The 27,969-nt window shown below is 35.8% G+C and overlaps 1 protein-coding gene and 1 long non-coding RNA gene across 14 annotated transcripts in view; one reads left to right on the top strand and one right to left on the bottom strand.

Moving 5' to 3' along the window:
- The window catches only part of NOL4 (nucleolar protein 4), a 390,355-nt gene that overhangs the window by 178,694 nt on the left and 183,692 nt on the right, over nt 1-27,969 (bottom strand). The gene's annotated exons all lie outside the window — the stretch shown is intronic.
- LOC135968251 (uncharacterized) lies at nt 65-27,681 on the top strand. 2 transcript variants are annotated; one of them, XR_010582877.2, is made up of 3 exons: nt 65-164; nt 4,923-5,020; nt 27,545-27,681. It is a non-coding gene; the product is annotated as an uncharacterized lncRNA (long non-coding RNA). The 2 variants fall into 2 exon arrangements; XR_012427038.1 differs by lacking the exon at nt 27,545-27,681 and adding an exon at nt 12,437-12,505.

The following is a 27,969-nucleotide window of genomic DNA, read 5'->3' as shown; positions in this document are numbered from 1 at the left end:
GGCCTGTAGAGACTCCCCCTTCAACAAGTTCACAGATAATTAAGAGAGACAGAAAAACAAACATGCTATTAAAATGCAGAGCAAGAAGGCTGTGGTCTAATACAAGGGATAAAGACATCATAGAAGGCTTCCTAAAGAAGGGGATATGAGTTGAATTCCAAAAGGTGAGTGAGCCTTAACCAGGTGGAGAAGTTGGGGAAGAGCATTCTCTATAGAGGGATCAGCACATGCAAAGTCACAGAGGTCAGCATATGCAGGGCAAGTGAGAAGTAAGAGTAGTCTGGAGTGCAAGAAAAGAGAAAGAGAAAAGATAAACCTAGAAAGGAAAAAAGAGCATACCAAGAAAAGCATTTTGTTTATCAAAGAACTTGGATTTTATTCTGAGAGCAAATAACAGTTTTAATTTATTGTGAGAAGTGACATGGAAAAAGTTATATTTCAAGTAGACTATTCTGACTCTGATGAGGAGAATGGTATGAAGGGGCAAAATGGAAGTTGGGGAGACCAATTAAGAGATGTAGAAGTCGTCTAAGTTGGCATCTTTAAAAGCTCAAACTTCTGAAGCAGTGGCGGTGCAGAAAAAGAGACAACTAGAAAAATTGTGAGAACAGAACTGGTATGACTAGTAGTAATGGAGTTGGCAAGAGTCTAGGACGAAGCCACGTCTGTAGTAAAAAATTTAAAAAACAGGCTGGGCACGGTGGCTCATGCCTGTAATCCCAGCACTTTGGGAAGCCAAGGTGGGTGAATCACCTGATGTCAGGAGTTCAAGACCAGACTGGCTAACATGGTGAAATCCCTGTCTCTACTAAAAAATTCACCGGGCATGGTGGCATGTGTCTGTAATCTCAGCTACTCGGGAGGCTGAGGCAGGAGAATTGCTTGAACCTGGGAGGCAGAGGTTGCAGTGAGCTGAGATCACGCCATTACCCTCCAGCCTGGGCAACAAGAGCGATACTGCATCTCAAATAAAATAAAATAAAATAAAATAAAATAAAATAAAATAAAATAAAATAAAATAAACAAAGCCCATTAGGTTTAATTCATAATGAAATAATATTTTTTCATTACAAATTACGCCTGGACTGAATTATTATTTCACACCCAGCCTGAAATAATATTTTTAAACAGTTTTCTAAGACTATCCTGTGAAAAATGTTAAAATATGTTCAAATGGCAAAATTCTATTAAATTACTCTTTTTATGTACCCATCAAACAAAGAATTGTTGTGGAAAGAAAAAATACATAGGAAAATTTGGGAAACTGGCCATAAATAATATGACATTTTTTATGACATGGTACTTTCCGTAGGTATTAATCCAAGGATTCAAAATATTATTTTAACATGAAATGTTTAGGGTTTTTGAAATGCAGAATTAAGGGGATGACTTATATAAGTAATTCAGATAGATGTGTGCATGTTCTTTTTACGCCAATTCAAATTCTTATGCTAAATTATGAAGATAATTTTTGATTACTTTATTATTTCCCATGAAAGTCCAAAGAAGAGCACAATGAATATATTCAACTGCAATTTTTATTTCATGAAAAAAGTGATTTAACATTTGTATTCTAGAAACCTTTAAAAAATATAGTAACATTTAATGTATGAAAGCTTTATCAATACGTCATTAGGTTAAATAACCCTAAGTATATATTACATTTTAAAATAAAATCTACATTAGCATAAGACAAATCCAATATCTATCTTGGTTAAAAATTAAACATCCTACTTCTCTTTCTTCAATCTGAAATCATTATGTATATCTAATAAATGGTATATCAGTCGTTTATTTTTCAGGTAAGGTAAACATTATTATTTGTCAGGAAAGGCTTTAATAAGTGCCATGTTTTTGTTTCAATAAAAAATATAAACAATAAGGTAGAAAATATTTTTAGATGGAGTAGTTCACTCCAGATGTTACCAAGGTAACTAAATTTAACAGCATTACATATTTCATTCCTGAGTAAATCAGTATGTTTTAAGAAAAACAAATACATGATTTACTCATTTGTATCAAATATACATACTCACATATTTTGTAATTTAAATGGTAAAAAACAATAATGTCTCATAACACTGTCCTATAAATCCAAATTTAAAACAAAGTTTTGATGTCTTTATTTAAAAAATACTATATAGAACAGTAAGCAGATATTAAACTGAGTATAAATTAAGAATTTTATATTGTTGAGTTTCATGTAATCATGTTAACGGTTTTTATTCTCTTTCCCTCTCTCCCTAAAAGATACTTTTTAAGAATTTAAAATCGCAGACCTCAGACTCCTGTAACCAATACACATGAGGTCACCACTTTAAAGGGGTAATCTGCTTCCTTACCTAACATAGTTTGCTCCATCCTGGGTAGCTGCTACACAGAGGGTGCAGTATTAAGATCTGTGGGTATGGCCTTCAGGTTCACTGGGCCAGGGTGATGGTTCTTCTCTCAAGGTTTCAGCCTGGGTACCATAGCATTTGAACCAAAGACTCTGCATTTGAGTCCCAAGGAAAACAGCACCTGGAGCTTTGGAAAATAAGGGTGCCCAAGGTACCTAGCAACAGAGGAGAATGTGGAATGTGATGACAAGGAAGTGTGGAATCTAGTGACATCAGGAGGGCAGTTGGATGTCAGGAGTTAATTTGTTCTGTGGCTACTTTTGATGGGATGGATTTAGCGTTGTGAAGAATTCTTGTGCTATCTCTGCGAGCACAGATGAGGCTCCTTCTTGTCTAGAAGGTCTAGTAACACAGTAAATGGCAGACTATTCATTTTATCGTTTCTCTTTTGCTACTCCCCATTCCCTCCATGAATTAGCAGAGACCCTAGAAATACTGTAAGTTATCCCGCCAGCATTTTGTAGAAAAGTGGTTTCATCAGCGTCACATTCAACAATTAGCTCTCTCTGTGTGAAGAGAATTGACCTAAAACATTATGTGTATTGTATATGTGTACGCGTGTGTGTATTTAAGTGTGTGTGTATATATGTAATCTCCCAAAGTACCTGACCTACTTTCTTATTTAGTTACTTTCAGTAGCTTAGCATCATGGCCTTTAGGCCAAGTGCCTTAGGCAAAATGAACAGGAAAAAAATTTATATATATATATAAAATCCTCATTTTAACATTAGTACCTGGAAGTTTAGTCCTAAAATTCAGGTCAGAGGCTCACAGGGTCCAAAAAGATTTTATTGTTTTCCCCAAATGTACCACAATTTTCCTCCTCTAGTCCTTTGATGCCCCCTTAGAAAACTTCTCTTTCATATCTTACCATAAAACTAAGTATTAAGTCCAAAATATAGATGTAAATAGCCTTGCTGAAAGGATTAGTACTTTCATATCCAAAAAGGTAGAAAAAAATTTAAAAATTCCTTTGAAATCTAATTGCAAAATAGTTTAAGTGCGACTCTCCTTTACCCCTTGTGGTCTCTGCTCTATGTGTTCTCCCAGCAAGGGGTTAAAAAAATAATAATAATAATAAATAAGCTTATCTATCACTAGGCCATACCTTACATCTTACACCATAACTCCCTCTATCTGCAACACAAAGCAGGTAATGTAGGCTGAATGAATCCTTTGCAGCACTTTCCAGTCCAGTTTTTGCCTGGAGTCTGACTCTGTGATTCATTTCTGGCTTAAGCTCCTTTGTCATCTAGAAATTCCTCATTTTCCTTCCTTAAAACCTGCTTATGACCTTTTCATTCTTTGAATTTATGTTTTACCTATCCTCTACAACACAGTTTTTAACACTTAATGACATAGCCCTGCTCTCTGTTTTGTTTTTGTTATCTCACATGCAAAAACCTCAGTTCCTGACCACAAAGTCCTGTACCTTCAGTCTCAACACCACAAAAACCTGCAGAAAGATAAATAATCAAAATTGCAAATTGCAATTTTTATTTTATTTGCAAAATATAATTTGGATTATATACTATTTAGTAATGTTATCTTAAACATGTGCAAAAGAATAATGGGACATTTTGAAGTCAGAACATTCATACTTAAGTCTATTGATGTAAACAAATGCATATGTATATACATATTATGTGTATATGTAGGTATATATATATATATGACTACTACTAAAAGATTACAGGACATTTGTTTTAATATGATAAAACTGATTTTATTGGAAGCAAGAAAATAACACATGTTTCAGCCTTCTACTAAATTGTCCAGAAGGGGGACACTTACTCTTGTTTGACAGCTCCTAATCCATCCTTTGTCATGGAAGAATGGGATCTACTTGAAGGAGGTTATTACAGTGAAGGCACAGAGATAAGCTGGATGTCTCAAAGCATGTAACTAAATTTCAGTGCAATAATTAAATAATAAAACGAATTCTTACCTATCAATGAGGAGTTAATTTATATTGTTTATATTATGCTGTTTACAATATTTAACCAAACATTTATGTGCACAAGATACTTTTCTTGGCACCGTTGAGTCCAAAGAGACTCCATATAAAAATTGTTCTTATCTAAGATTAGACCATAAAAATTACAATGCAAGGTAGAAAATACTATCTGTTCCATGAGAGTTTCATATCAAGCATCATGAATAAAAAGGTTTCTCAGAGAAAGAAGAGTCACCTATTATTGCTGGGGATGAAAAGTGTATCAGGGAAGGTCTTTTACAGGAGGTGGAATTTGAAGAAGATGAGATATATGTAGATGTATAATGGGGATGGTGAAGGTTATCCCAGTTTATGAGAGGGCATAAGAAAAAGCATCAGAGGCAGAAAAAAGCTGGAAGAGGACAGGGAATTTAGCATGTTGTACATTTCAAAACAAAGAATTGCATATGTGTGTGTGTGTGTGTGTGTGTCTATATACGTGTGTGTATATATATGTATATGTGTGTATATATATGTGTATGTATATGTATATATATATGAGACAGGATCTCACTCTTTTCACCCAGGCTGGAGTGCAGTGATGAGATCACAGCTCACTGTAGCCTCAACTTCCTGGGCTCAAGTGATCCTCCTACCTCAGATCCCCAAGTAACTGGGACTACAGGTATGTGCCACCATGCCTTGATATTTTTTTATTTTTATTTTTTTATTTTTTGTAGAGAGGGGATCTCACTATGTTGCCCAAGCTGGTCTTGAACTCCTGAGTTCAAGCAACCCTCCTGCCTCATCCTTCCAAAGTCCTGGTATTACAGGCATTAGCAATCCACTGTGTCTGAACAAAATTGTATATTTTAGAGTAGTGGATATTTTATTGCGTACCCTTTTTTTCGGGAACACTTATAAAATCATTCATTATTCTCCTGGAAGGGGGTGGGGTACTAGTAAAAACCCATTGATTATGTGAGTGTAGTCTGAGGAAGCTTATTTATCTCTGTTCCCACCTCTAAGCTACTATCAACTGACCCATAACAAAATTTTCTCCCAATTCCAAGATAACACATTTTTAAAACTGGCTATTATGCAATAACTTGTAAATGGCTTCTTAATTGTCTAAACAAATTGCAAAATACAGTCATGCATTGCTTAACAAGAGGGATACATTCTGAAAAATACATTGTTAGGCAATTTCACCATTGTGTGAACATCATAGAGTGTATTTACACAAACCTAGATGGCATAACCTACTATACATTTAGGCTATGTGGTATAGCCTATTATTCTAGACTACAAATCTGTACAGGATGTTACTGTACCGAGTGCTGTAGGCAAAGATAACACAGTGGTATTTGTGTAAATAAACATGTGTAAACATAGAAAAGGTACAGCAAAATATATAACATAATCTTATGAAATCACTGTTGTATGTGAGATCTGCTATTGAATGAAACATTATTATGGGATACATGACTGTACTATTTTCATGCTTACCCATTAGCTTGTTCAGGATTTCATAGAACTAGCTATTTTATATAAAATGATATGCAGAAGTGTATTTTGATATTTTTATGTGTTGGAAAATATCATATTTATTTTGTTGACAAAGTCACAGTTATTGCAAATACCACTGTGTTATATTTCTTATAGTCATAATAGAAAAAAAGTTAAAATTTCATTAGAAGTAAGTGAAAAAATATATACATAGATTTTTTTCCTCCCAACTCACAGCTGAGATCTACTTATGGAATCCAGGTAAGTTTCCTGAACTAGATGCTATGCTACTTTTTTCACTTATCTTAAATAGTACCATAATATTATCATAATTCACAGGTTTCAGATCCCTAAGTCCAACACTGATACGGTAGGTTTCAGTGGGGGTCTGTGTAGTCCTTCTTCTCACCTTACAACACTTTGTCATTTTGTGACATTTAGAATATATTTACCAGCTAGAATGTACATTTTCACAAGGTAGGTATTTTACATCTTTTGTTTCTTTGTGTTTCCCTATGGAATTCAACCTAGTGTTTTATTACACAAAGTTAACACTATAGACACAGATGATAAAGATATAAATAAGGCAAACAATGTCACAGATAATATAATGCATTAATGCAGGTGTGTGTGAAATCCATGTATTAGTCACATACTCATGAGGCTATTTACTGCTACCACTTAAAACCAAAACAATACGTGAGATTTTTGATGTTCTGTCTCATATAGCAAGCAGTATATATAATGAGAAAATCTCCTGTTAGATTTAAAGTGAATCTAAGACAATCATTTTATAGCATGTCAGTGTTTTCAAAGAGAGCTGCCTGCTAACCACTGGAAAGAAATGCCCCAGAAAACCCATCAAATGGGCAATAGAAGCAAGAAACAATGCCATATATTATTATAGAGTCGTTCTACTAGAAAATGATTTGGCAATTTATAAGGAAATGCCTTAGAGATGTATCATTACTTATCCCCAACCACTAACTAAATTATGGAAACAAATGTCCCAGATTGGGGTAAATCATTTTGGAAAGAAATGTTCTAATTGAAGCTAAAATCAATATGATCCAAAAGGGGGTTGCCCTAAATTGGTGTTTAGCCAAAAGCAAATCAAAAGGGTTTCTTCTTGCCGATAACAAATCAGAAAATATTTTATTTTGAAAGCAATGAAAATCTTGGAAAATAAAAAGACCCATCTGTAACAAGTTTATGTTTGAAACAGTGTCTTGGAGCTGGGCAGGACCTGGGCTAGCTTCCAATATGCCTTTGTAAGAAGCACTTTGGTGGTGGCTATCCACCTTACAGAACCCTACCACCCCCATCCCATGACTTGTTCTTGATACACAGTGATAAGTTACCAGAAACTATACTTCTCTTCTGTCAGTTGACCATTGGGATGGCCTGTTTTGGATATTGATTCTCTCACTTATTTCACCAAGTCAGCTGTTGTTTTGCCTAATGCATTTTTCGGAGTCTCTGTCCAACCAGACCAGAATTTACTCTCACCTTTATGCTCATGTACCAGGATAATCTGACTTCTCTGGTTCTGTATCACAATGTAGTTCACAGGGTCTTTGGAAACCATATCCTAATATACAACCCCATAATTCTACATAAGGATAAAACCATGCTCAGAGGAGCAAAAATGGTTGAGTCTTGTCTACTTTGGTAAGATATATAATGATAAAACATATAAGATAACTAAAATACAGGGCCCTGTCTCCTCAGTGAGCAGGAAACTATTGTTTTAAAATGTATATACATACCACATCCACAGTGAAGGTTAAACTCCTAAAACTTGACCTCTCTACTACTTAGAAGACACATTACATAGTAGGCGTCATCTGGTTTAGATTGCAGTGAAAATGGCTTTTCCATTTGGACTTCATGATGACAGAATAGACCAGCTGGAACTCTAGGTATCTATATGTGTGAAGCCTGAGGTGATTTTCAAAGAAAGAAATTGTATCAGTACAAATAAAGTTTTAGTGTAAGGCCCCGCAGTCTTCAATGGGTGACTGCCTTTTGGGAATGTCTGCTGTCTCTTTATACACTTGGGCATCATGAACTGAGTACCACCTTAATTAAATTAAGACATGTTCATTAAATTTAGACATGCTCAGTAGCTCTTTTTCATCAAGTGGAAGTGTGACATGGAGGAATGGGTCTTCTGAGGCTCCCATGGTATATGAATAGGATGATCAAAACCCACAAAGCAACAGTTCCTTCTTTAATCTCTGTCTACTAATTCAAAAGAAATTTTTAATGAAAAATTGGTTGAAAATAAGAAAGATCAGCCTTGTTTAAATGATAATGTGAAAATCTGCAGTGGTACAGTTGTTTACACAGATAGACCCAAATGAAGAAGGAAATATGGGTAAGACTTTGAGTAGTAAGTCTTTTTGTATACTCTCCTTAGGACAAATACAGTGTCAGGTTATCGCATTCTGTCTTTGGCAGTGGCCAAATGGCACAGAGGCTGAAAGAGCCAGGCTAGATGATTTTTAGACAGAAGTGGAAGCATGATATTGATAAATCTTTTATAAAAGGTCAAGGGCTTGAAAATGTTCATGCCATGTCCATGTCCATCAGAAAACCACTACAGTAGAAGGTGATCCTAATAAGTGTGATTTTTCCTGTGGATACGAAGCATCCTACCTGCTGGACCCAGGTTTGCTCAGTGGGATTATGAATGGAGTGGCAGTCAGAGCAGTAGCAAAGCATGGGTGCTTCATTCTGGGTGCTTCATCGGCCATGTTAATCTGAGTACTCAGTTGTCCAACAGAGTGTTCAATCTTAACATTTTGATAAAGTACATAATTTTGAGAAGATTGCTAACTTCACTGTAGTAGATCAATTGTATTGGATCCCTTTAATTCTGTATGGGCTAGCTACTTGTTTTTAGTGGAACAGATGTTTATTTTTTACTTACTCCTGCATTTCTTGCCCATTCTTCCTCAGACATCATTTTTGACCTCAGAATGTTTTATATACTACAGTTTTTCTGATACTACATTACATTAAATCAAGGAAATCACATCACAGTAGAAGCATTGAAGCAACTATATGATTTTCCTTGGAGTTATTGCTGTTATCTCTTTCATCACTGGCAGACTGGTGACCTTATAAAATGATGGAATGAACTGTTAAAAACTCAACTTCAATGCCACCGAGAGATAGTACTTGAGTCTGAGGAGCTGCCTTTTAGGATGTGATGTGTGCTTTAAGTCAGCTACTGATACTTGGGGCTACTTATTTCTTAGCTACAACAGCAGGCTGGAAACAAGGTGCTCTACAGATGGAAGCAAAACTTCTCATAACTCTTCCTTACAACTGCAGGTTCTGCTCACCTGCAGAAAGGACACTTGCAACAAGTGGAATAGAAACTGAACATTTTACACCATGCAGGCCACTAAAGGGATCAATTTTTTAAAAGGAGGGCCATGCGTTGGTTGAGGTCATTAATCATGACTACCAAAGGAATGAAAGATGGCCAAAAAACAAAATCATTTGGGAGGTCGATACTCAGGGAGTATCTAAAGTATTTTTCATTATATTCTGCAAGATGGAAAATATTATCAAGGCAATTCTCGTAGGCAGAGACAAGAAGATCACATTCCCTGACACGCCATTGCATCTGGACTATTTCCCGAGTAGTTTTATTGCTGCTAAAGAAGTAAAAACATGGAATTTGTAGTTGAGGTTTTTAGTCAAGCTATGGCTTGGAAACAAGATGCAGAGAAAAGGAGTGCAATGTTTATCTGGATTTCTCGCTTGCTGTCAAGTATCTGAATATTAAATAAACATATTCCTCATTTCCTTAAGTTTTATCTCCATCGTTGTACATAGCATGTGGTGGTAGTAAATAAATATATGAATTAGTCCATTAATTGTATAATTTCAATTGTTACAGAACAATGAACGTCACTTTGTGATTTCAAATCAGAAAAGTGAGTCTTTTCAACACGATACCTGGGTGCAGTTGCTGATCATGGCTCAGATTTAGTTCTATTTGGGAAATAATAGGATTTATGTAGTTTATGCAAAGAAGGTGCTTAAGTATTTGGTGGAAGTATATTTGGACATATGAGAACGTTGTGTGATGGTGTGATATGTGTGTATGTGTTAGCCAATGATACCATGTACTAAGCACTCACTAGGATGGCAACCTAGTGCCTACATTCTCCCCCTAATTCACAAGTAGAGGCCAGTGTAGGCATGATATCTTGCTGCCTTGGAAGAATTTGGAGCCGTGAGACAGATGAAATGGATGTCATTGGAACTAAGTATTTTTATGTTAAACACTAGAGAGAACTAAAACTACTCTCACTGAGGTTCCCATCATTTTTCTAGTTCCTAACTTTCCAGATTTGGGGTAATCAACTCTTTTGTGAATTTTGAGATATTCCAGTCCTTCTTCAATAGATAATCATTTTTGCACCATTTTTGCTTAATTTAGCCAGTTTTTTTAAAAAAAAACCTTGAAAAAGCAACCTTAAGAAATACATAAAATTTGTTTTGCTTTTGAGAAAGCCAAAAACTAAGGAGTGATGTCAGAAAGAAGGTGGAATAGGAAGCCTTGGACCCTCCTTCCCCCAATGGATGTCCTGACTCAACACAAATACACGTCATTCTCTTCATGAAAATTCCAGAAATTAGTTGAGAGGCTCCTACATCCTGGGTGAGGGCAAAGCCAGCCACACAGAAATGAGTAAAAATATGTGAGAAAAGTGAAGAACAGAAATGTTACGTGGCTTGACTGTGTTCAGTTAAAATTATAACTTTTATGTTAAAGGACTTCAAATTATGTAATAAAGTATAGTCATATAAATAGGGAATGCTAAGCCTAAAAAGAATACTTTCAGGGACTATGGGGAGGGATAGAATTGAATCAAATATTTGACGGTTTTAATATGTTTGTATTACCTGTCAGGAACATAGAAAATTAAAGATTTAAAGATTAAAGATTTAAAGATTAAAGATTATACACAATCAGTCTTTTGTACAGTATATCAGAAAACATTGATGAAATTATCAAAAGATCAAATAAGTGTCTCTATCTCTGGAGGCATTTAAGGATGAAATCTAATCTACTGGAGGGTAATTTCCAGTTCTTATTCCTTTATTGATTTTTGATTAGCATATTTTAAATATTCAATAACTATTTGTTAGAATAGACCATCGCAGTAGTTCACAGCTGCACTGCTAGTATCTCTTTAGAAAATAGACTGTGGGGCTTCTTATGCTTATGTGTGTTCCTGAATTAACTGTATGTATTACTGAACTGGGGACTATGATAGGAAGAATTCCAAAAATGCCCTCCAACCCAAGATTCTACACCCTAATTTCTAGAAGCTGTACATATGCGGAGGTATCACTCCTGTGATTGTTATGTCATGTGGTACAATTGATGTTGGTAGAGAGATTACCCGGGTGGGCTGCTTAAATCACATGAGCTCTTAAAAGCACAGAGCTTCCTCAGTTAGTAGCAGAAGAGAAAGTCAGAGAGGTTCACAGCACACAGGTTTTTCAAGATGAAAGAAGCCACATAAAGAATGCAGGCAGTCTTCAAGGACTTCATCGATCCTCCATTGATAGCCAGCAAAAAGCAGAGACTGTGGTCCTACAACCACAAGGAACTAAACTCTGCCAACTACCTGGGTAAGCTCGGAAGTGAATTCTCTCCCAAAGTCCCCAAATTAGAGCCGAGGCAGGCTGACACCTTGATTTTGGCTTTGTGATACCTGAGGATAGAACCCAGTCAAACTTGCCTGGACTTCCGACCTATAGACCTATGAGGTATGTGGGGAATTTTTTATACCGTCAAGTTTGTAGTATAGAAAGCAACATAAAATGAATACAGCACAAACATGAAGAATTTTCTAGGTATGTTAGGATACATAATACTATTTAAAATTATTCAAGTATCTTTCAAATAATAGATGTGTATCAGTAGTTTTCAAACTTTAATTGCTTCAGAATTTCCTAAGGGAGATGATTAAAAATAAGTATCTGTAGGATCTATGTGGGCACTAAAACCTCTAACATAATAAAGTCTAGAAATCTTGGTTTAATTTATTTCGGTTGAAGTCAGGGAATCTAGAAGCATTTCTCATATAAATGCTTAGGAGCCACATGTGAGAAATTAATGTCTGTGATATCCAACAATTAGTCAGTGGAATATGCAATTAAAGGAGGCAACTGTGGATAGCAACAGAACTAAAAATGACTAACAGCCCTCAATTCTGGGTTCAGTAAGGCTGAATCTGAGGATATTTTAATCTCATTTTATAAAAATCTGGGAAAATTTCAGGAAAAGAAGCCAAAGGTCAAATATTTTTTCCATTTATTAAAACTAATAAACTAAAACACTTACTGCCAGAATGGCCCCATTTTTTAAAAAAGATTCATGAAAGGATATGATCTTTCCCAAAGAATTAAAGATAAATGTGTAACTAAGGAGCTAAAAATCTTATTTGGGGGAAAAGGATAAACTTAATTACCTTGGTTAACAAACTCCTGGAAGAAAACGTCTTTACCTGGGTCAAGTGTATGTTTGGAAAATCACGAATCTTTACTCTCCTTACAGAGTAGAGCTGCCTATCACATAAGCGTTCACACGTGCTGAAGTCACTGTCAGCTTTGCTCACACAGCAGGTAAAGAGTATCACCCTGGGAAGAATTGTCAAAACCATCAAAGTGTGTCCTCTGGGTCCTGCATGTTCTCCTTCCCCTCTTGATTGCTAATTCTCTAGCTATTTGTGTGCACACCAGCTCTCTGTATGTCATTTTACTGAGTAATGGATTGACAGATTGATTGATGGATTATCCTTTATCCGAAATTCCCTCACAGAAAAATGTTACTTCCACTAGGCACTTGTAATTTAAACCTTTTATGTCTAATTGTGGAATGAAAGGCTTTTTCCCTTGGTATTTTCAGCCATTAGCAAGCAGGTAAAGTGTATTGTGTTTTAGGAGTGTGTGTGGAGAGAGAAACACTGTGATCATCTTAGACCTATTAAGTACTCATGTTTTTAAAGAAACTTAGAGGTGAATGATTAGAATGTATACTCATTTAGGTATTCTCCTAAACTCTCCTACCCCTGCCCTTCAACAGTTCTTCTCCCTATGGTAATGGGTGAGCCAGGACTACTCAGTGATGAATCTGAATTTCTTATTGTCAATATTCTGAGACAGCAAGAAGCCTGAGCTACAAACCTCTTCTTGGATTTACAGAACAAATACATCCTAAAATAATTATTCTGTAAGGATTCACAATACATGCTCCCTTATCTATCACAATGGTCATTGGCTGGTTTGTTCTCAGATCTGTTCTCCTTCTATTGCAAATTGTATTTCCTAGGCTTTCTTGCCTAGTGCCTTATGACTGGGTTTAGACAATGAGAGACACTGGCAGAGATGAATAATAGGACAAAAAGAGAATAACCCTCCTCCCTCCCCATGCACACACCTTCTCTGGTTCAGGCAGTATCTCCATCTCCAGCATGGGAAGTATATCCTCTATGCCCTAGTTCCTGCTAAGAAGCCTCTTTTGCGAATCTGATTCCCACGTAGGAGCTCTGGGCGTGAGCTCCAGTAATATCTAGTAATATCTTCCCTGGCCCTTCCACTGCTAACTACGGGAGCCGCCTCTTTCTGTTATCAATTTCTGAGTTGCTTCACGAACCCCTGCTTGGCTTTTTAGCTCTTCAAACACCACTGTGAGTGCCTAGTGTTAAATTTTCCTAATGGATGTCATGGAATGGGCTCCATTTTCCAGATTAGATCTCAATCCCAACTGATACAATTTCCTTTCCTTTGGCCTCAAGACTTTTTCTAAAAACTTTGATATTATTATAGATGATATTTTATAATTTTTAATAATATAAATTCATTATTTAATATACAAGATAATTTCACCCAGCTCCCTTTACTGTTTCTTTCTCTTGCACTGAAATTAATTGCTGTCAGTAATAGTGGCATTAAGAAAGTAATCGACATCTTAAAGAATGAAAAATCAATAAAAGTTTTGGTGACAAACATAGTATTAGAAACTGGTTTCCTAATTCCAAAATAAACTTCCATCTAAATTCTACTGGTATATCTCAGCAGGAAACACATGTTTGGGTATTGTGAAAAGAGCCTGAAAAAGACAGATGCTATGTTATGTTGGGGAAGAAAATGAATTAACTTTACATTTATGATGAATTAATGGCAACACTAGAACTTAATGACATGTGTAGCATTCCACATTCTTTCCTCTATGTTATATTGTCTCTCAATGAAGGCAGGCTTTAGAAAGAGTTGGATTATAGAAATAGTAGAATATAAAGAAAGTAAACTCAGGAGCAAAGAACAGAGAGGAGGATAGAGAGGAGAAAGATGATGAAAGGTGATAATGATGGTGGCTTGGAACAAGCTCAATAGTAGGGAGCTCTCATGTGGGTTGGAGAACAGGTATTTGGTAAAGGGTTCTGGGGTCAGGAATCATGGGATTAGCAAGAAATATCCTGGGAATTATCAAAAATTAAGTGATAATTGTTGGGGGTTGATGTGTGGAAGTACCGGAGAAGGAGAAATAAACCTCTAAGGAGAACATCTCTTCCTCTGAGGAGCAAATCAACTAAATTACAAACAGGTGGAGGACAGAGGCTAGGCTTTTCTTCACTGCTGTGTGCCTTGAAGCCAGCATTATGCTTTGTGTAGAGTAGATATTCAGCAAATGCCTAAAGCTATAAATCAATGACTCGAAACCACCTTTATTCTATTTGCTAAACTCATGATTTTCACAGCCCAAAACTTTTATATTGTATAATTTTTTCATGCATGTAAGTCATATTTTCCCAAATGGTCATAGGTAGTGAGGACCTTACTCTAATACTTCTTTGCATAAAGCAGAAGCAGTATATACAGAAGTCACCAAATGAAAATAGAATTTAAAAAATCAATGAAAGAAGGGAAAACATCCGGCCACTGCACTCCAGCCTGGGCGACACAGCGAGACTCCGTCTCAAAAAAAAAAAAAAAAAAAAAGAAGGGAAAACATTGTGTTTTTGTGGATATTTTAGTTATAGTAAGAGGATAGCCAAGAAGTAATGTCAGACTGATTTGAGGAAAAAACACAACTAAGAATAGAAAGGATTCCCAGATAATGAGTATCCTTTTCATAGTAGTGGTATATATACTCATTTTCATGTAAACTGTTTCTGTCATAATAAAACATTGAATTCTCATCAAATCAAAATTTAAAAATCTGTCTTTGTTGACCATTAAGAAAAACTAATCTGTTACTGTACTAACTGTGTCAATTTAAACTCTTTGAATAATGCCAAATTAAGAGCTCTTACAATGTGATTACTGCTAATTAATCAAGAGCTGGTTATAGTACCTCCCCTCAACCCCATTCCATGTTTTATGCTGCTGCACCAATGTCACATAAGCATGGCCATCTATAAAATCTTTCCTTGGATAAAGCACAGTAGATTCTATTTGGAAAATCCCTGTTTCTTTACTTAAGCCAAAGAGAGAACATTTACTGAGCTTTCAAGCACGTGATTCAGAGTGTTCACTGTTGATGGCACATTTCCAGGATTCTTCCCCAGTGGTTATCCATGCAACTAAACTAAACAGAACAATGACTTACATTGAATATACCATTTGATTGTATACATTTCATTTCTATGCTCCCTTCTAGTACAAATTAACATGCCAACATCCTACTGCATTGATAGCCACACAACTACTCCAGGCTGAAACTGCCAAGGCAGGCACCTGACCGAAGGGCCATCAAACAAGTCAAACACATAGCCAATGCAGCCAAACCAGAAACATGAATTAGGCCAAAGGATTTCATCTCTTGGAATTTGAACTAACATTTTCTTCTCAAGGTGTGGGCCAATGACCACATCAAAACGACCAGTGAATTTAGAAATACAGAATCAGAGACTTTACCCCAGAACTACTAAATCAGAATCTGCATTTTAACCAGACTCCCAGAAGATTCATTTGCATGGTAAAATTTGAAAAGCTGAAACTACTAACATGGAATATTCCAATTTGATGAGTATTCTATTCTCTCATTGATTACCAAAGAGTATATGTCTATATCTCTTTTCCTTTGTCCCTTCCTCCTCCCCTTCCTTTCTTCCATACTTCTATTGAGGAATTTACTTAGAATCTCTTGAGCCAAATTCATCAGAGAAAGCCAAAGCAGGGAGACATGTAGAAACATAAAAGATAAGGGAATTGTGTGGGGTCTACCTTACACAGTCTTGGTGTACAGTTATTCTTTCAGTATAATTATTAATCATGCCCTCCTTTGGCTCTCAAATATATCTTGGTTTGGACAATAAACTATATAATGTCTCAGCATGAAACTCAGTGAGGTTTCTTTATGGCCTAGCTGTTCTGCACATTCTAGTCTTGGGTCCTTAAATCACTGTCTCCATTATTGGGACACATCATTCTTACAAAAATTGACACACTTGTGCCCTAATTATTTGAAGTAGCTCACACACATAAAAATTTTACTATTTAATTAGTAGATACTATGTGCCATTAAAGAGTAATTAAAAATTATATTTTGGTACTAATTTATCAATCCTCAAAGCAAGCCCAGGTTATCTAATGTCACAGGGGCATATCCTGGGCTTCTGACTGAATGGCTTTCTCCAGATGGTCTATGTGCCAAAGCACACTTAACACTCAGGGGCAGGTGACTCCATAATCTGTGGCATTTTCTCTCAACCGTGTGCCTTTCCAGGCTATGAGCTTATGTCTCCCAACTCTGTGGTGATACTGCAAATACCTGCCATGGGAGGAAACCATGACATACATGAACATCTCTGAGGGCGTAGAAAGTTTCTGTTTATTGGATACTATGCTCTATATCTCTAGTTTTCTGATGAAATGTTTAGATGTTTTATAGTGTGGATCGAGCATTATTCTCTAGATAATACAAAGTCAAGAGGTGAGATTTTTAAAATTCTATTCAAATAATTTTTCCTTAAAGTACTATTTTATATAACCAATACAATATAATAACCAATTTTCAATAATAAATACAGTGACAAAAACTAAAATAAACTAATAAATTAAACTGGGAAAAAGTTCCACAACTTTTCACACACAAATCACTTCGACTATTACTTACAAATGTTATTAAGTAATGTGAAATATACTATAATTCAGTGATTCTATGCTTCAGAAAATAAACTGTTTCTTCATTTATATAATGAGTCCTATCTTAAAGTCAAAGTAAAGTACTGATCTAAATAAAATTCCATTTTGATTATATTTTTGGGCTTTTAGAAAAATGAGCAGTGCCAATTATATTTGATATTCTAAATAATTTTCAAAAGCCATGTTAACATCTACTCATTTTTAAAGAATACATGCAAGGAAATTGCATCCTAAGACACAGCAAAACTAGGTTAAATATTCAAAGAATCATGAATTCAAATTCTCTTATTTCTTTTGCTTATTTTTTCTTCTAGGGGTATGGAGAGGAAAATATAGTGGGACAAAAGGCCTAATCTTCGCCACATATCTAGGGCTCAAGAGATTCTAAGTAAATTCCTCAATAGAAGGATGGAAGAAAGGAAGGAAAGGAGGAAGGGACAAAGGAAAAGGGATATAGGAATATACTCTTTGGTAGTCAAAGAGAGAATATTATACTCTTCAAACATGGGAATATTGAAATAGCTTTGTATTTGTTGATTGAAGACACATTTATTAATGGATACAAAATTACAGCTAGATAAGAAAAATAAGTTCCAGTTTTCTATACCACTCTAGGATGACTGCAGTTAATAATAATAATATATAGTTTCAAATAGCTAGAAAGAGCATATTGAATGTTCTCAACACCAAGAAATAATTAATGCTTTAGATAACGGATATACCAATTACTTTGATCTATTCTACATATACTATATATGGAAAAACATCACTGTGTACCTCATAAGTGTGATTATTGTCAATTAAAAGTAAAATTTTAAAATATGATTATTTACTCAATTGCTTAAATTGACAGTTTGTCAGATATAAAAATCAAAATATGTAAAAAAAATGAAAGATTAAGGTTGACAATAGGGAGAACAAGTCATGCTGGGGGGAGGGAGGGAGAGGAGAGATGAATGGGTAGAGAGGTGGCAGGATAGGGGATCACAAGGGGGTGGAATGGATGAGAAAATAAAAGGGAAGGGGTGGAGAGAGGAGAAGAGTAGTTCAGGAAGGGCACTTATCTCAGTTTGAATACCAAAATCACCGGGGAGTTGTTATTTGATTAATATCTGGGTGTCTCCAAGGACTCAAGCTCTGAGAGAGCAGGCTAGGTCTGTTTTTGTTCTCTGTTGTATCTAGCGCCTACTGCAGTGCTTCTCAAACTCTCCATGATGAAGAGTCCAGTCTTGTGTTTCTAATTTATCATGGATAAGCAGTTTGTAAAACAAAACAAAACAAAAGCAACAACTTTGAGCATGAAATGTAAAGAAAAGACATGCAAAATCCAAGCCCATTTATTATTAGATTCAACAGATATATCATTGCTTGTTTCCAAGTCCCATACATATCTTGTCATGGATAAGTAACTGAGTTTTGAGGACCAGCAATAATCCACTAACTTCTTGTTGATTTGGTAGACCCTCATAAAAAATTTGTAGACGAGCTTCAAGATGGTTGCCTAGAGGCATTTCATACTTGCCTCCTTCACTAAGAAGAACCAAGATAGTGAGTAGATATTTTATACTATCCAAGAGAAAACGCTAAAATTCAATATGAAAGTGACAGCAACTACCTAAAGGAGAAGGAAGAAAGGCATCTGCTCACCTGAAATCAACTGGGTACCGGATGCCAAGAGAGACTCCTCAATACAAGGAAAGAGTAAGTGAGAAACCTTCAACAGTCCACACTTCCACCATGGATTGTGGCAATCCGAGCCACAGGAAAGCCCCTTGACTCTTCATAGGTCCTGAAACCAACAAAGGGAGCTGCTGGGAGACCTTACAATGGCACTGCCCCAGAGAGAGGGCTCACACTGGGTCCCAAAATCACCCAGAGATCTAAGGGGCTCCAACAAGCTGCCATTTTAGAGCACCAGTGGCAACACACTGCACTCTTCCGCTTTCCAGTGGTGCTGCAGCTGAGGTGCTCGACAAGCCCTGGCTCTTGCCTCTGGGACTTAGGTGTGAGCAACCACCAAACATCACTGCGTCTAAGGGGAAAGCACAAAGAAAGTGCAAGCAAGAAGCCAGCTACGACAGCAGGTCTTAGGTATGAAATCTACTAAAGCTTAGGTGCAAGTGGTGTGCACATTCCCTAACCACCAGGCTAGGCTGTTGCCATTGAAGGTAGCACCACCCTATCCAGTGGCAAGGCTGCAGCATAACCACTGCTGCCCACAACCTAAGCATTATGATGGTGGCCTGGGGATTACCCCACCCCTGCCTACCATGCTGACACTCATACACACCATCAGGAGGCCAGAAGATGAGCTCACCTGGCCCAGTGTTGCCCAACTTTTCCCATCCCAGAGCACAGAGTCTGGAGGCAAAGAGATTGCTTAGCCCAGTCCACCACCAATGCACATGAACACTCCTCCTGGGGCTTGAGGTTGTGACTACCCACCCTGCTACCACCACAGCTGGCATCTACCTGCACATAGCACCTGTGAGTGTTGAGAGTGGCTCACTTAGCTCATCACAGTCCCACTGCCAATATAAGCACTCACCATGTGGGACCCAAATAGTTGTCCTATTACCTTCACCCATGCCATGCTAGCTGCCCAGGGACCTGAGAACCCACCCACCTGGCCCACTGCTATCTACCAGAATTGGAGTAAGCCACCTGGAGGCTCAAGAATCGGTTCACCTGAACCAAATAACACCAGGGTGCACCACTCTGGGACCCAAGGATAGGCATCTCAGCCCATTGCTGTCACCATGGGGCCTAAAGACTGGCCTTCCTGGCATTCTAGCCCACAGAAAAATTTCATCACAGCCTCCAATAGCAATCGCACCCTAAGCCACTAGGAAAATCACAGATACTACTGATGATGTTTACAGCCAAAGAAGTTTTACAAAGACTACACTACTGCACACATCTAAAATCCAAGCCAAAGTGCCCTACTCAACCAACACCATAGGTACATATTCAGGAAAAAGTCCTCCCTGATGAAAGCAAATTCAGAAATTTGGAAGAAATGACTATATAGTAGATGCAGAGATACCAACGTAAGGGCACAGGAAACATGCAAAAGGAAAAACGTATGACACGTTTAAAGGGACATAATATTTTTCCAGCAATAGATCCCAATCAGAAAGAAATTCATGAAATCCCAGAATAAGAAATTAAATTATTGCTTCTAAAGAACCTCAGTGAGTTACAATAGAAATCTGAAAAACAATACAAAGAAATCAGAAAAAACAATTCAGGACATGAATGAAAATTTAACAGATAGATATTACTTTAAAATACCAGAAGTTTTAGAACTGAATAATTATTTGAATAAAATAAAAAAATACATTTGAAAGCTTCAGCAATAAACTAGATCAAGCAGAAGAAAAAAATCCCAGAACTTGAAGACAGGTCTTTTGAAATAACCTTGTCAGAAAAAAATAAAGAGAATAAAAAGAATGAGCAAAGTTTTTGTGACATATGATAAACCCATAAAACAATCAAGTATTAAAATTATGGGAGTCCCACAAGGCAAAGAGAAAATTAAAGCATTCAATAACTTATTAAATAGAATAATAAATGAAAACTCCCCAATTTAGGAATAGATTTAGACATTCAGATAGAGGAGGTTCTGAGATCCCCAAACAGATAAAATGCAACAAGATCTTCATGGCACATTATAATCAAACTATCTTAAGTCAAAGATAAATGGAGAATTCTAAACACAGCAAGAGAAAAGCATGTGGTCACCTATAAAGGAACGCTCCATTAGACTAATGGATTTCTCAGCAGAAATCTTATGGGCCAGGAGAGAATAGGATGATATATTCAAAGTATTAAAAAGAAAAAAAAAATCACAAAGAATACTATATGCAGCAAAATTATCCCTCATAAATGAAGGAGAAATAAAATTTTTCCCAGACAATTGAAAGCAAAGGAAATTCATTAGCACTAGACTCTCCCTACAAGAAATGCTCAAAGCAGTCCCCAACCCAGTAGTGAAAGGACAGCATTTACCATCATGAAAACACATAGTAACTAATAATCACTGGTAAAGCAAACACACAAATGAGGAAAAAGTAAGGGAACAAAGAATATACTAAACCAGAAAATAACAGTATGACAGAAACAAAATCTCACACATCAGTAACAAGCTTGAATGTAAATGAATTAAATTCTCATCCTAAAAGACATAGACTTGTGGAGTGAATTTTTAAAATAATCCAACTACAAACTGCCCACAAAAAATAAACTTTACCTGTAAAGACTCATTATAGAATGAAAGTGCAGGGATGTAAAAAGATATTCCACACAAGAAAACTAAAAGTAAAGCCAGACACGGTGGCTCAGGCCTGTAATCCCAGCACTTTGGGAGGCCAAGCCGGGTGGATCACTTGAGGCCAGGAGTTCGAGACCAGCCTGGACAACACGGTAAAACCCTTTCTCTACTAAAAATACAAAAATCAGCTGGGCGTAGTGGTGCACACCTGTAGTCCCAGCTACTCAGGAGGCTGGGGCATGAGAATCACTTGAATTTCAGGAAGTGGAGGTCGTGGTGAGCAGAGATTATGCCACTGTACTCCAGCCTGTGCCACAGAGTAAGACCCTGCTGCCCCCCTAAAAGAAAGCAACAACAAACAGTCCCAAAGTGAGCAGGAATAGCTATATTTACATCACATAAAATGTACTTAAAGTCAAAAACACTAAAAAGGAAAAAAAAAAAGGACAAAGAAGGTCATTATATAATGATAAAAGGATAAAACAGCTAAAGGATATAAACATTCTAAATATATATGCACCTGACACTGGAGCACCCAGATTCATTAAAGCAAATATTACTAGATCTAAAGACGTCTAAATATGGCAATAGATTCTAAAGCAAGAATAGCGGGAGACTTAAACACCCTACTGTAAGCATTACACCGATCATCTAGACAGATCTACAAAGAAACATTAAACTGCACATTAGACCAAGGAAACCTAACAGACATTTAATATAACATTTTATTCAATAACTGCGGAATATGCCTTATTCTCATCAACACATAGAATATTCTCCAGGACCTACTATATGTTAGGCCACAAAGCAAGTCTAAAAATATTTGAAAGATTAAAAATTATATCAAGTATTTCTCAGACCATAATGGAATAAAACTAAAAATCAACACCAAGTTAAACTTTGGAAACTCATAAATACTTGTAAATTAAACAGTATGCTCCTGAACGACCACTGGGTTATGAAGAAATTAAGTTGGAAATTTAAAAATTTTTCGAAACAAATGAAAATAGGAACATATTATACCAAAACTCATGGTATATAGCAAAAGTAGTACTAAGAGGGAATATTATAGCAATAAATGCCTACATTTAAAAAGTAGAAAGATTTCAAATAAACAATCTAATGACGATCCCCAAGGGACTGGAAAAGCAAGAATAAACTAAACCCAAAAATAGCAAAAGGAAAAAAAAAATAATGTTTAGAGCAGAACTAAATGAAATAGAGACTAACAAACAATATAAAAAACAGTAAAACCAAAAGTTAGTTCTTAAAAAATAACCAAAACTAATAAATTATTAGACTAACCAAGAAAAGAAGATAGAAGACTCAAGTTTAAAAAAAATCAGAAATGAAAATGGAGACATTACAACTGATACCACAGAGATACAAAAGATCATCAGACATTATTATGAACAACTATACACTAACAAATCGAAAACCTTATAGGAAATGGATAATTTTCTGGAAACATACATCCTACTAAAATTGAATCAGAAACAAATAGATAACCTGAACAGACCAGTAATGAGTAGTGAGACTGAATCAGTAATGAAAATCTTCCAACAAAGCAAAGACCAGGACCAGATAAATTCACTGATGAATTCTACCATAGATATAAAGAAGAAATAATACTAATCCTCAAGCTATTCCAAAACAATCAAAGAGAAGGAAATTCTCCCTAACTCATTCTATAAGGCCAATATTACCCTGATACCAAAACCAGACAAGAATTTGACAAGTAGTGAAACTACAGGCCAATATTTATGATTAACAGAGATACAAAAATCCCCAGCAAAATACTAATTAACAGAATGTAACAGCACATCAAAAAGATAATAAACCATGAGCAGGTGAGATTTATATTAGGGATGCAAGGGTGGTTTCATGTACCAAATCAATAAAAAGAAAATGCATCACATCAATAGAATGAAGGGAAAAAAACAAAAGATGCAGAAAAGGCATTTGATAAAATTCAACCTCACTTCATAGTAAAAGCTCTCAACAAATTAAGCACAGAAGGACCATACCTCAACATAAAAAAAGTTGTATACAATAAACCCTCAGTTAACATCATACTGAATGGGAAAGGTTGAAAGCTTTTTCCTTAAGATATGAAACAAGACAAGGATGCTTACTTTCATCATTCCTATTCAACGTATTTCTGGAAGTTCTAGCCAAGGCAATCAGGCAATAGCAATAAATAAATGGCATCAGCCTGGCACAGTGTCTCATGTCTGTAACCCCAGCACTTTGGGAAGCTGAGGTGGGTGGATCACTTGAGGTTAGGAGTTCAAAACTAGCCTGGCTAATATGGTGAATCCCCGTCTCTACTAAAAATACAAAAATTAGCCGGGTGTGGTGGCAAACACCTGTAATCCCAGCTACTCAGGATTACAAAGGATGAGGCAGGAGAATTGCTTGAACCCGAGAGGTGGAGGTTGCAGTTAGCCAAGATTGTGCCACTGTACTCCTGCCTGGGCAACAGAGTGAGACTCGATCTTAAAAAATAAATAAATAAATAGCATCAAAATTGCAAAAACAAAGAAAGTAAAATTGTCTCTCTTTGCAGATTACATCTTATATCTAGCAAAACCAAAGATTCTACCAAAAAACTATTATATCTAATAACCAAATTTAGTAAAGCTTCAGAGTAAAAAATGAACATACCAAAATCAGTAGCATTTCTGTACGTCATAGTGAAATAGCTGAAAATGAAATCAAGAAGGCAATTCCACTTACCATAGCTACAAAATATCCCAAGAAATAAACTTAAGGAAGTGAAAGGTCTCTACAAGAACAACTGCAAAACACTGATTAAAATAACACAGGAGGACACAAATAGAAATATATCCATGCTCATGAAAAGGAAGAATTAATACTGTTAAGTGACCATACTACTCAAAGCAACATACAGATTCAACACAATCCCTATCAAAATACCAATGTCATTTTTCACAGAAATAAAAAAACTTAAAGTTCATATAGAACCAAAAATGAGAAGAATAGCCAAAGTAATCCTGAGTAAAAAGAACAAAGCTGGAGGTATCATACTATGTGACTTCAAATTATATTACAAAGCAATAGTAACCAATACAGCATGGTGCTGTTATTAAAATAAACACATAGACTAATGGAACAGAGTAGGGAACCCCAAAATAAATCCTCATATTTACACCCAGCTAATTTTGACAAAGACACCAAGAATATATACTAGGGAAAGACACCCTCTTCAATACATGTACAGGGAAATTTAAATACTCATATGCAGAAGAATGAAACTGGATCCATCTCACTATGTATAAAAATCAACTCAAGATGGATTAAAGACTTAAACTTACCCCAAATTATAAAACTACTAAAAGAAAACTACTATAAGGAAAACATTTCAGGACTGGTCTAGGCAAATATTTCACAGCTAAGACTTCAATAGCATAGAAACTAAAACAAAAAGACAAATAATATTATATTAAACTAAAAAGCGCTACACAGTAAAGGAAATAAACTACAAAGCGAAGAAACAACCTGTTAAATGGGAAAGAATACGTGCAAACTGTTCATCCAACAGGGGACTAATACCCAAATTACACAAAGCACTCTAACAACTCAACAATATAAAACCAAATAATGTCTTAAAAATTTGGCAAAGGACATAAACAGACAATTCCCACAAGAAGACATACAAATGGTTAACAGGTATATGAAAAAATGCTCAACATCATTAATGATCAGGGAACTGCAGATCAAAACCACAATGAGAGATCATCTTAGCCCAGTCAGAATGGCTATCACAGAAAATAAAATGTAAGAGATGTTGGCAAGGATGTGGAGAAAAGCAAACACTTATACGCTGTTGGTGTGAATGTAAATTAGTACAAGCACTATGAAAAACAGCATGGAGATTTCTCAAAAAACTAAAAATAGAACTACCATATGATCCAGCAATCCTACTACTCGATGTCCATCCAAAGGAAATCAGTATATCAAAAGGATACCTACACTAGCGTGTTTATTGTGCAAAAATATGGAATAAGTTTAAGTGTCCATCAGTAAACAAATGAAAGAAAATATGGTACATATACATAATAGAATATGATTTGGCCATAACAAAGATTGAAATCATGTCATTTGCAGTGACATGGGTGGAACTGGAGGTCATTATGTTAAGTCAAAGAACCCAGGTATAATAAGATAAATACCACATGTTCTCACTCATATATAGGAGCTAAAAAATTTGATATCATGGTGATAGAGAATAGAATGATAGATACCAGAGGTGGGTAAGTGTGTTAGAATGAGTAGGGGAAATGAAGAGAGGTAGATGAATGGGTATAAACTTACAGTTTAGATAGAAAAATAAGTTCTAAGGTTTGATAACAGGCTAAAGTGACTATGATTAGCAACAGTGTACTGTATATTTCAAAATAGCTAGAACAGAGAACTTGAAATGTTACCCTTTTCAAGGTGATGAAATGATAAATAGTCAAGGTGATGGGTGCCCCCAAATAAGCAGGTTTGATCATTACACATTCTATGCATGTAAAAAATACTTACATGTATCACGTAAGTATGTAAAGTATTATGTATCATAAAAGAAACAAAATGTAAAATATATAAACAACATACAAATCAGAACATTAAAATCACAGCTATATAATATAGTTATATCATGTCTTATTCTGGAATTTGATCAATTTTGGATATTCTTTTCCCTCATCTTATTGTCACACAATAACAAGGTAGAGAATATGTCACCTAATTTTAAGCGGCTACGCTGGGGACAAAAGACAGGTTTATTACTAAGGGTTCCATATTGAGTAGCATAATAGAATGAGACACTGGTTGTCAAAAGACAACCAGATCACTGCTCTTGCTCATAGGTCTGGGTGGTTTTTTTTTCCCCGGCAAATTCCACATGCAGCATTAATTAGCAAGCTGAAAGCACTTTCATTTTCACTTTTGGCTAGCAGACTTCAATGAATCTCTAATTTACACATTTCAGCTCTGCAGACATTTGCAGAGCAATATTTTAAGAGCAAGTCTTTATTTGGCTTAGCCTCCATTTCTGTATAAAGTTAAGATGTGCATTTACTTGTCATTTCAGCAAATCCTTGCCACAATTAATGAATGGTTCCAAAAAAATAAGTGTGTGGTCAATCCCATTCCACTTTTCTTTAGCCTGTAAATTGTTAGTTCTTTTGTAGTAACAGCTGAACACAATGAAAACATCAGCAAAACATTGGCAAAATGTTCTTTCCAACAACTGATTCAAAATCATGATAAAAATGAAAAACATATACAGACGGTTCCTGACTTACAATGGTTCAACTTAGCAATTTTTTGACTTTATGATGGTGTGAAAGCAAGACACATTCAGTTGAAACCGTACTTTGAGCGCCCATACAACCATTCTGTTTTTCACTTTCAGCTCAGCATTCAATAAATTACATGAGATACTCAACATTTTATTATAAACAGGCTTTGTGTTAGATAATTCCATCTAACTGTAGGCTAATGTAAGTATTCTGAGCATGTTTAGGGTAGGCTAGGCTGAGATATGGTGTTAAGTACCTTGGGCATATCAAACCCATTTTGATTTAGAATATTTTCAATTTACAATAGGTTTGTTGAGATGCAATCCCATTGAAAGTTGAGAAGAATCTGTGTCCAAAATTTTGGTGACTATATTTTTAAATAAAAACTATTGATTGATCTATTTATCTCTCTTGTTTGGAAAGGTACGTGCCAAACTGTTAATGGAGATTATTGCTGGGGGCACAGTAGATTGGGAGTGAATAACAGGGGATCCTTCCTTTTTCTTTATACATTTTGGTACTTTTTGGAATTTTTTCATGACTATATACTTCACGTGAATATGTAATATTTTATTAATCTTATATTGGTGATAGCAGCTATTTTGAGGATAAAGCTATTTTGAGGTGATTGAAGCCATTTTCCTGAGGAAAAATGCTTCAATGATGAATATGTATTTTTAAAATAAATGTATATTTATTAATATACTTTATTAATCCATTGAACTTTGAAATAAAACAACATGCAAGGCAGGAGTTCTTAGCCCATTAGTACATGGGTGAGCAAACCACTGTGGAAGGGTGAGTCTGAGATACGAACAGAGATAGTGTGTTAAACCAAACTCTGTGTACTTTCCACTTTCCTATGCTGCAGAGCAATGAAAAATGAGTCAATTGTATCATTTAATGGAATCTCCTTGTGTTTCTAACTTAGGTATCACGGAAGATAAACAACGAAAAGAACCATGTGAGATGGATAAACAGCAAAAAGAACCATGTGAGATATGCTCTGGTGACAATGATACAGCCCAGAATTCAGGGCAATCCCATGTGAAAATTGTTCATATAAATTTGGTCAGAAATATATTTTGTACTCGTGTCCTTTTATTGTAAAATTAGTAAAAGATCTATTTGTTCTCTAAAATATTAGAAATGGGTGCAGAGAACATTTAGGTTGGCAACGAACACTCCAGATAATTTTGTCTGATAATCAAAACTATTCTAGGATGAAAAAACATAATGAAAAAATATGCCAGATTATAAATCAAGTTTTCTATTGCAGGTCCAATAACACATATTTTGCTTTCAATTACTATTTCCTCTGAACCCAAATATTTAAAATAAGAGTTACTAATAATG

The sequence above is a fragment of the Macaca fascicularis genome, chromosome 18, assembly GCF_037993035.2.
Source record: "Macaca fascicularis isolate 582-1 chromosome 18, T2T-MFA8v1.1".
Classification (NCBI taxonomy): domain Eukaryota; kingdom Metazoa; phylum Chordata; class Mammalia; order Primates; family Cercopithecidae; genus Macaca; species Macaca fascicularis.
The sequence above is the reverse complement of the archived record's forward strand: the minus strand, read 5'-3'. Positions and strand labels throughout refer to the sequence as shown.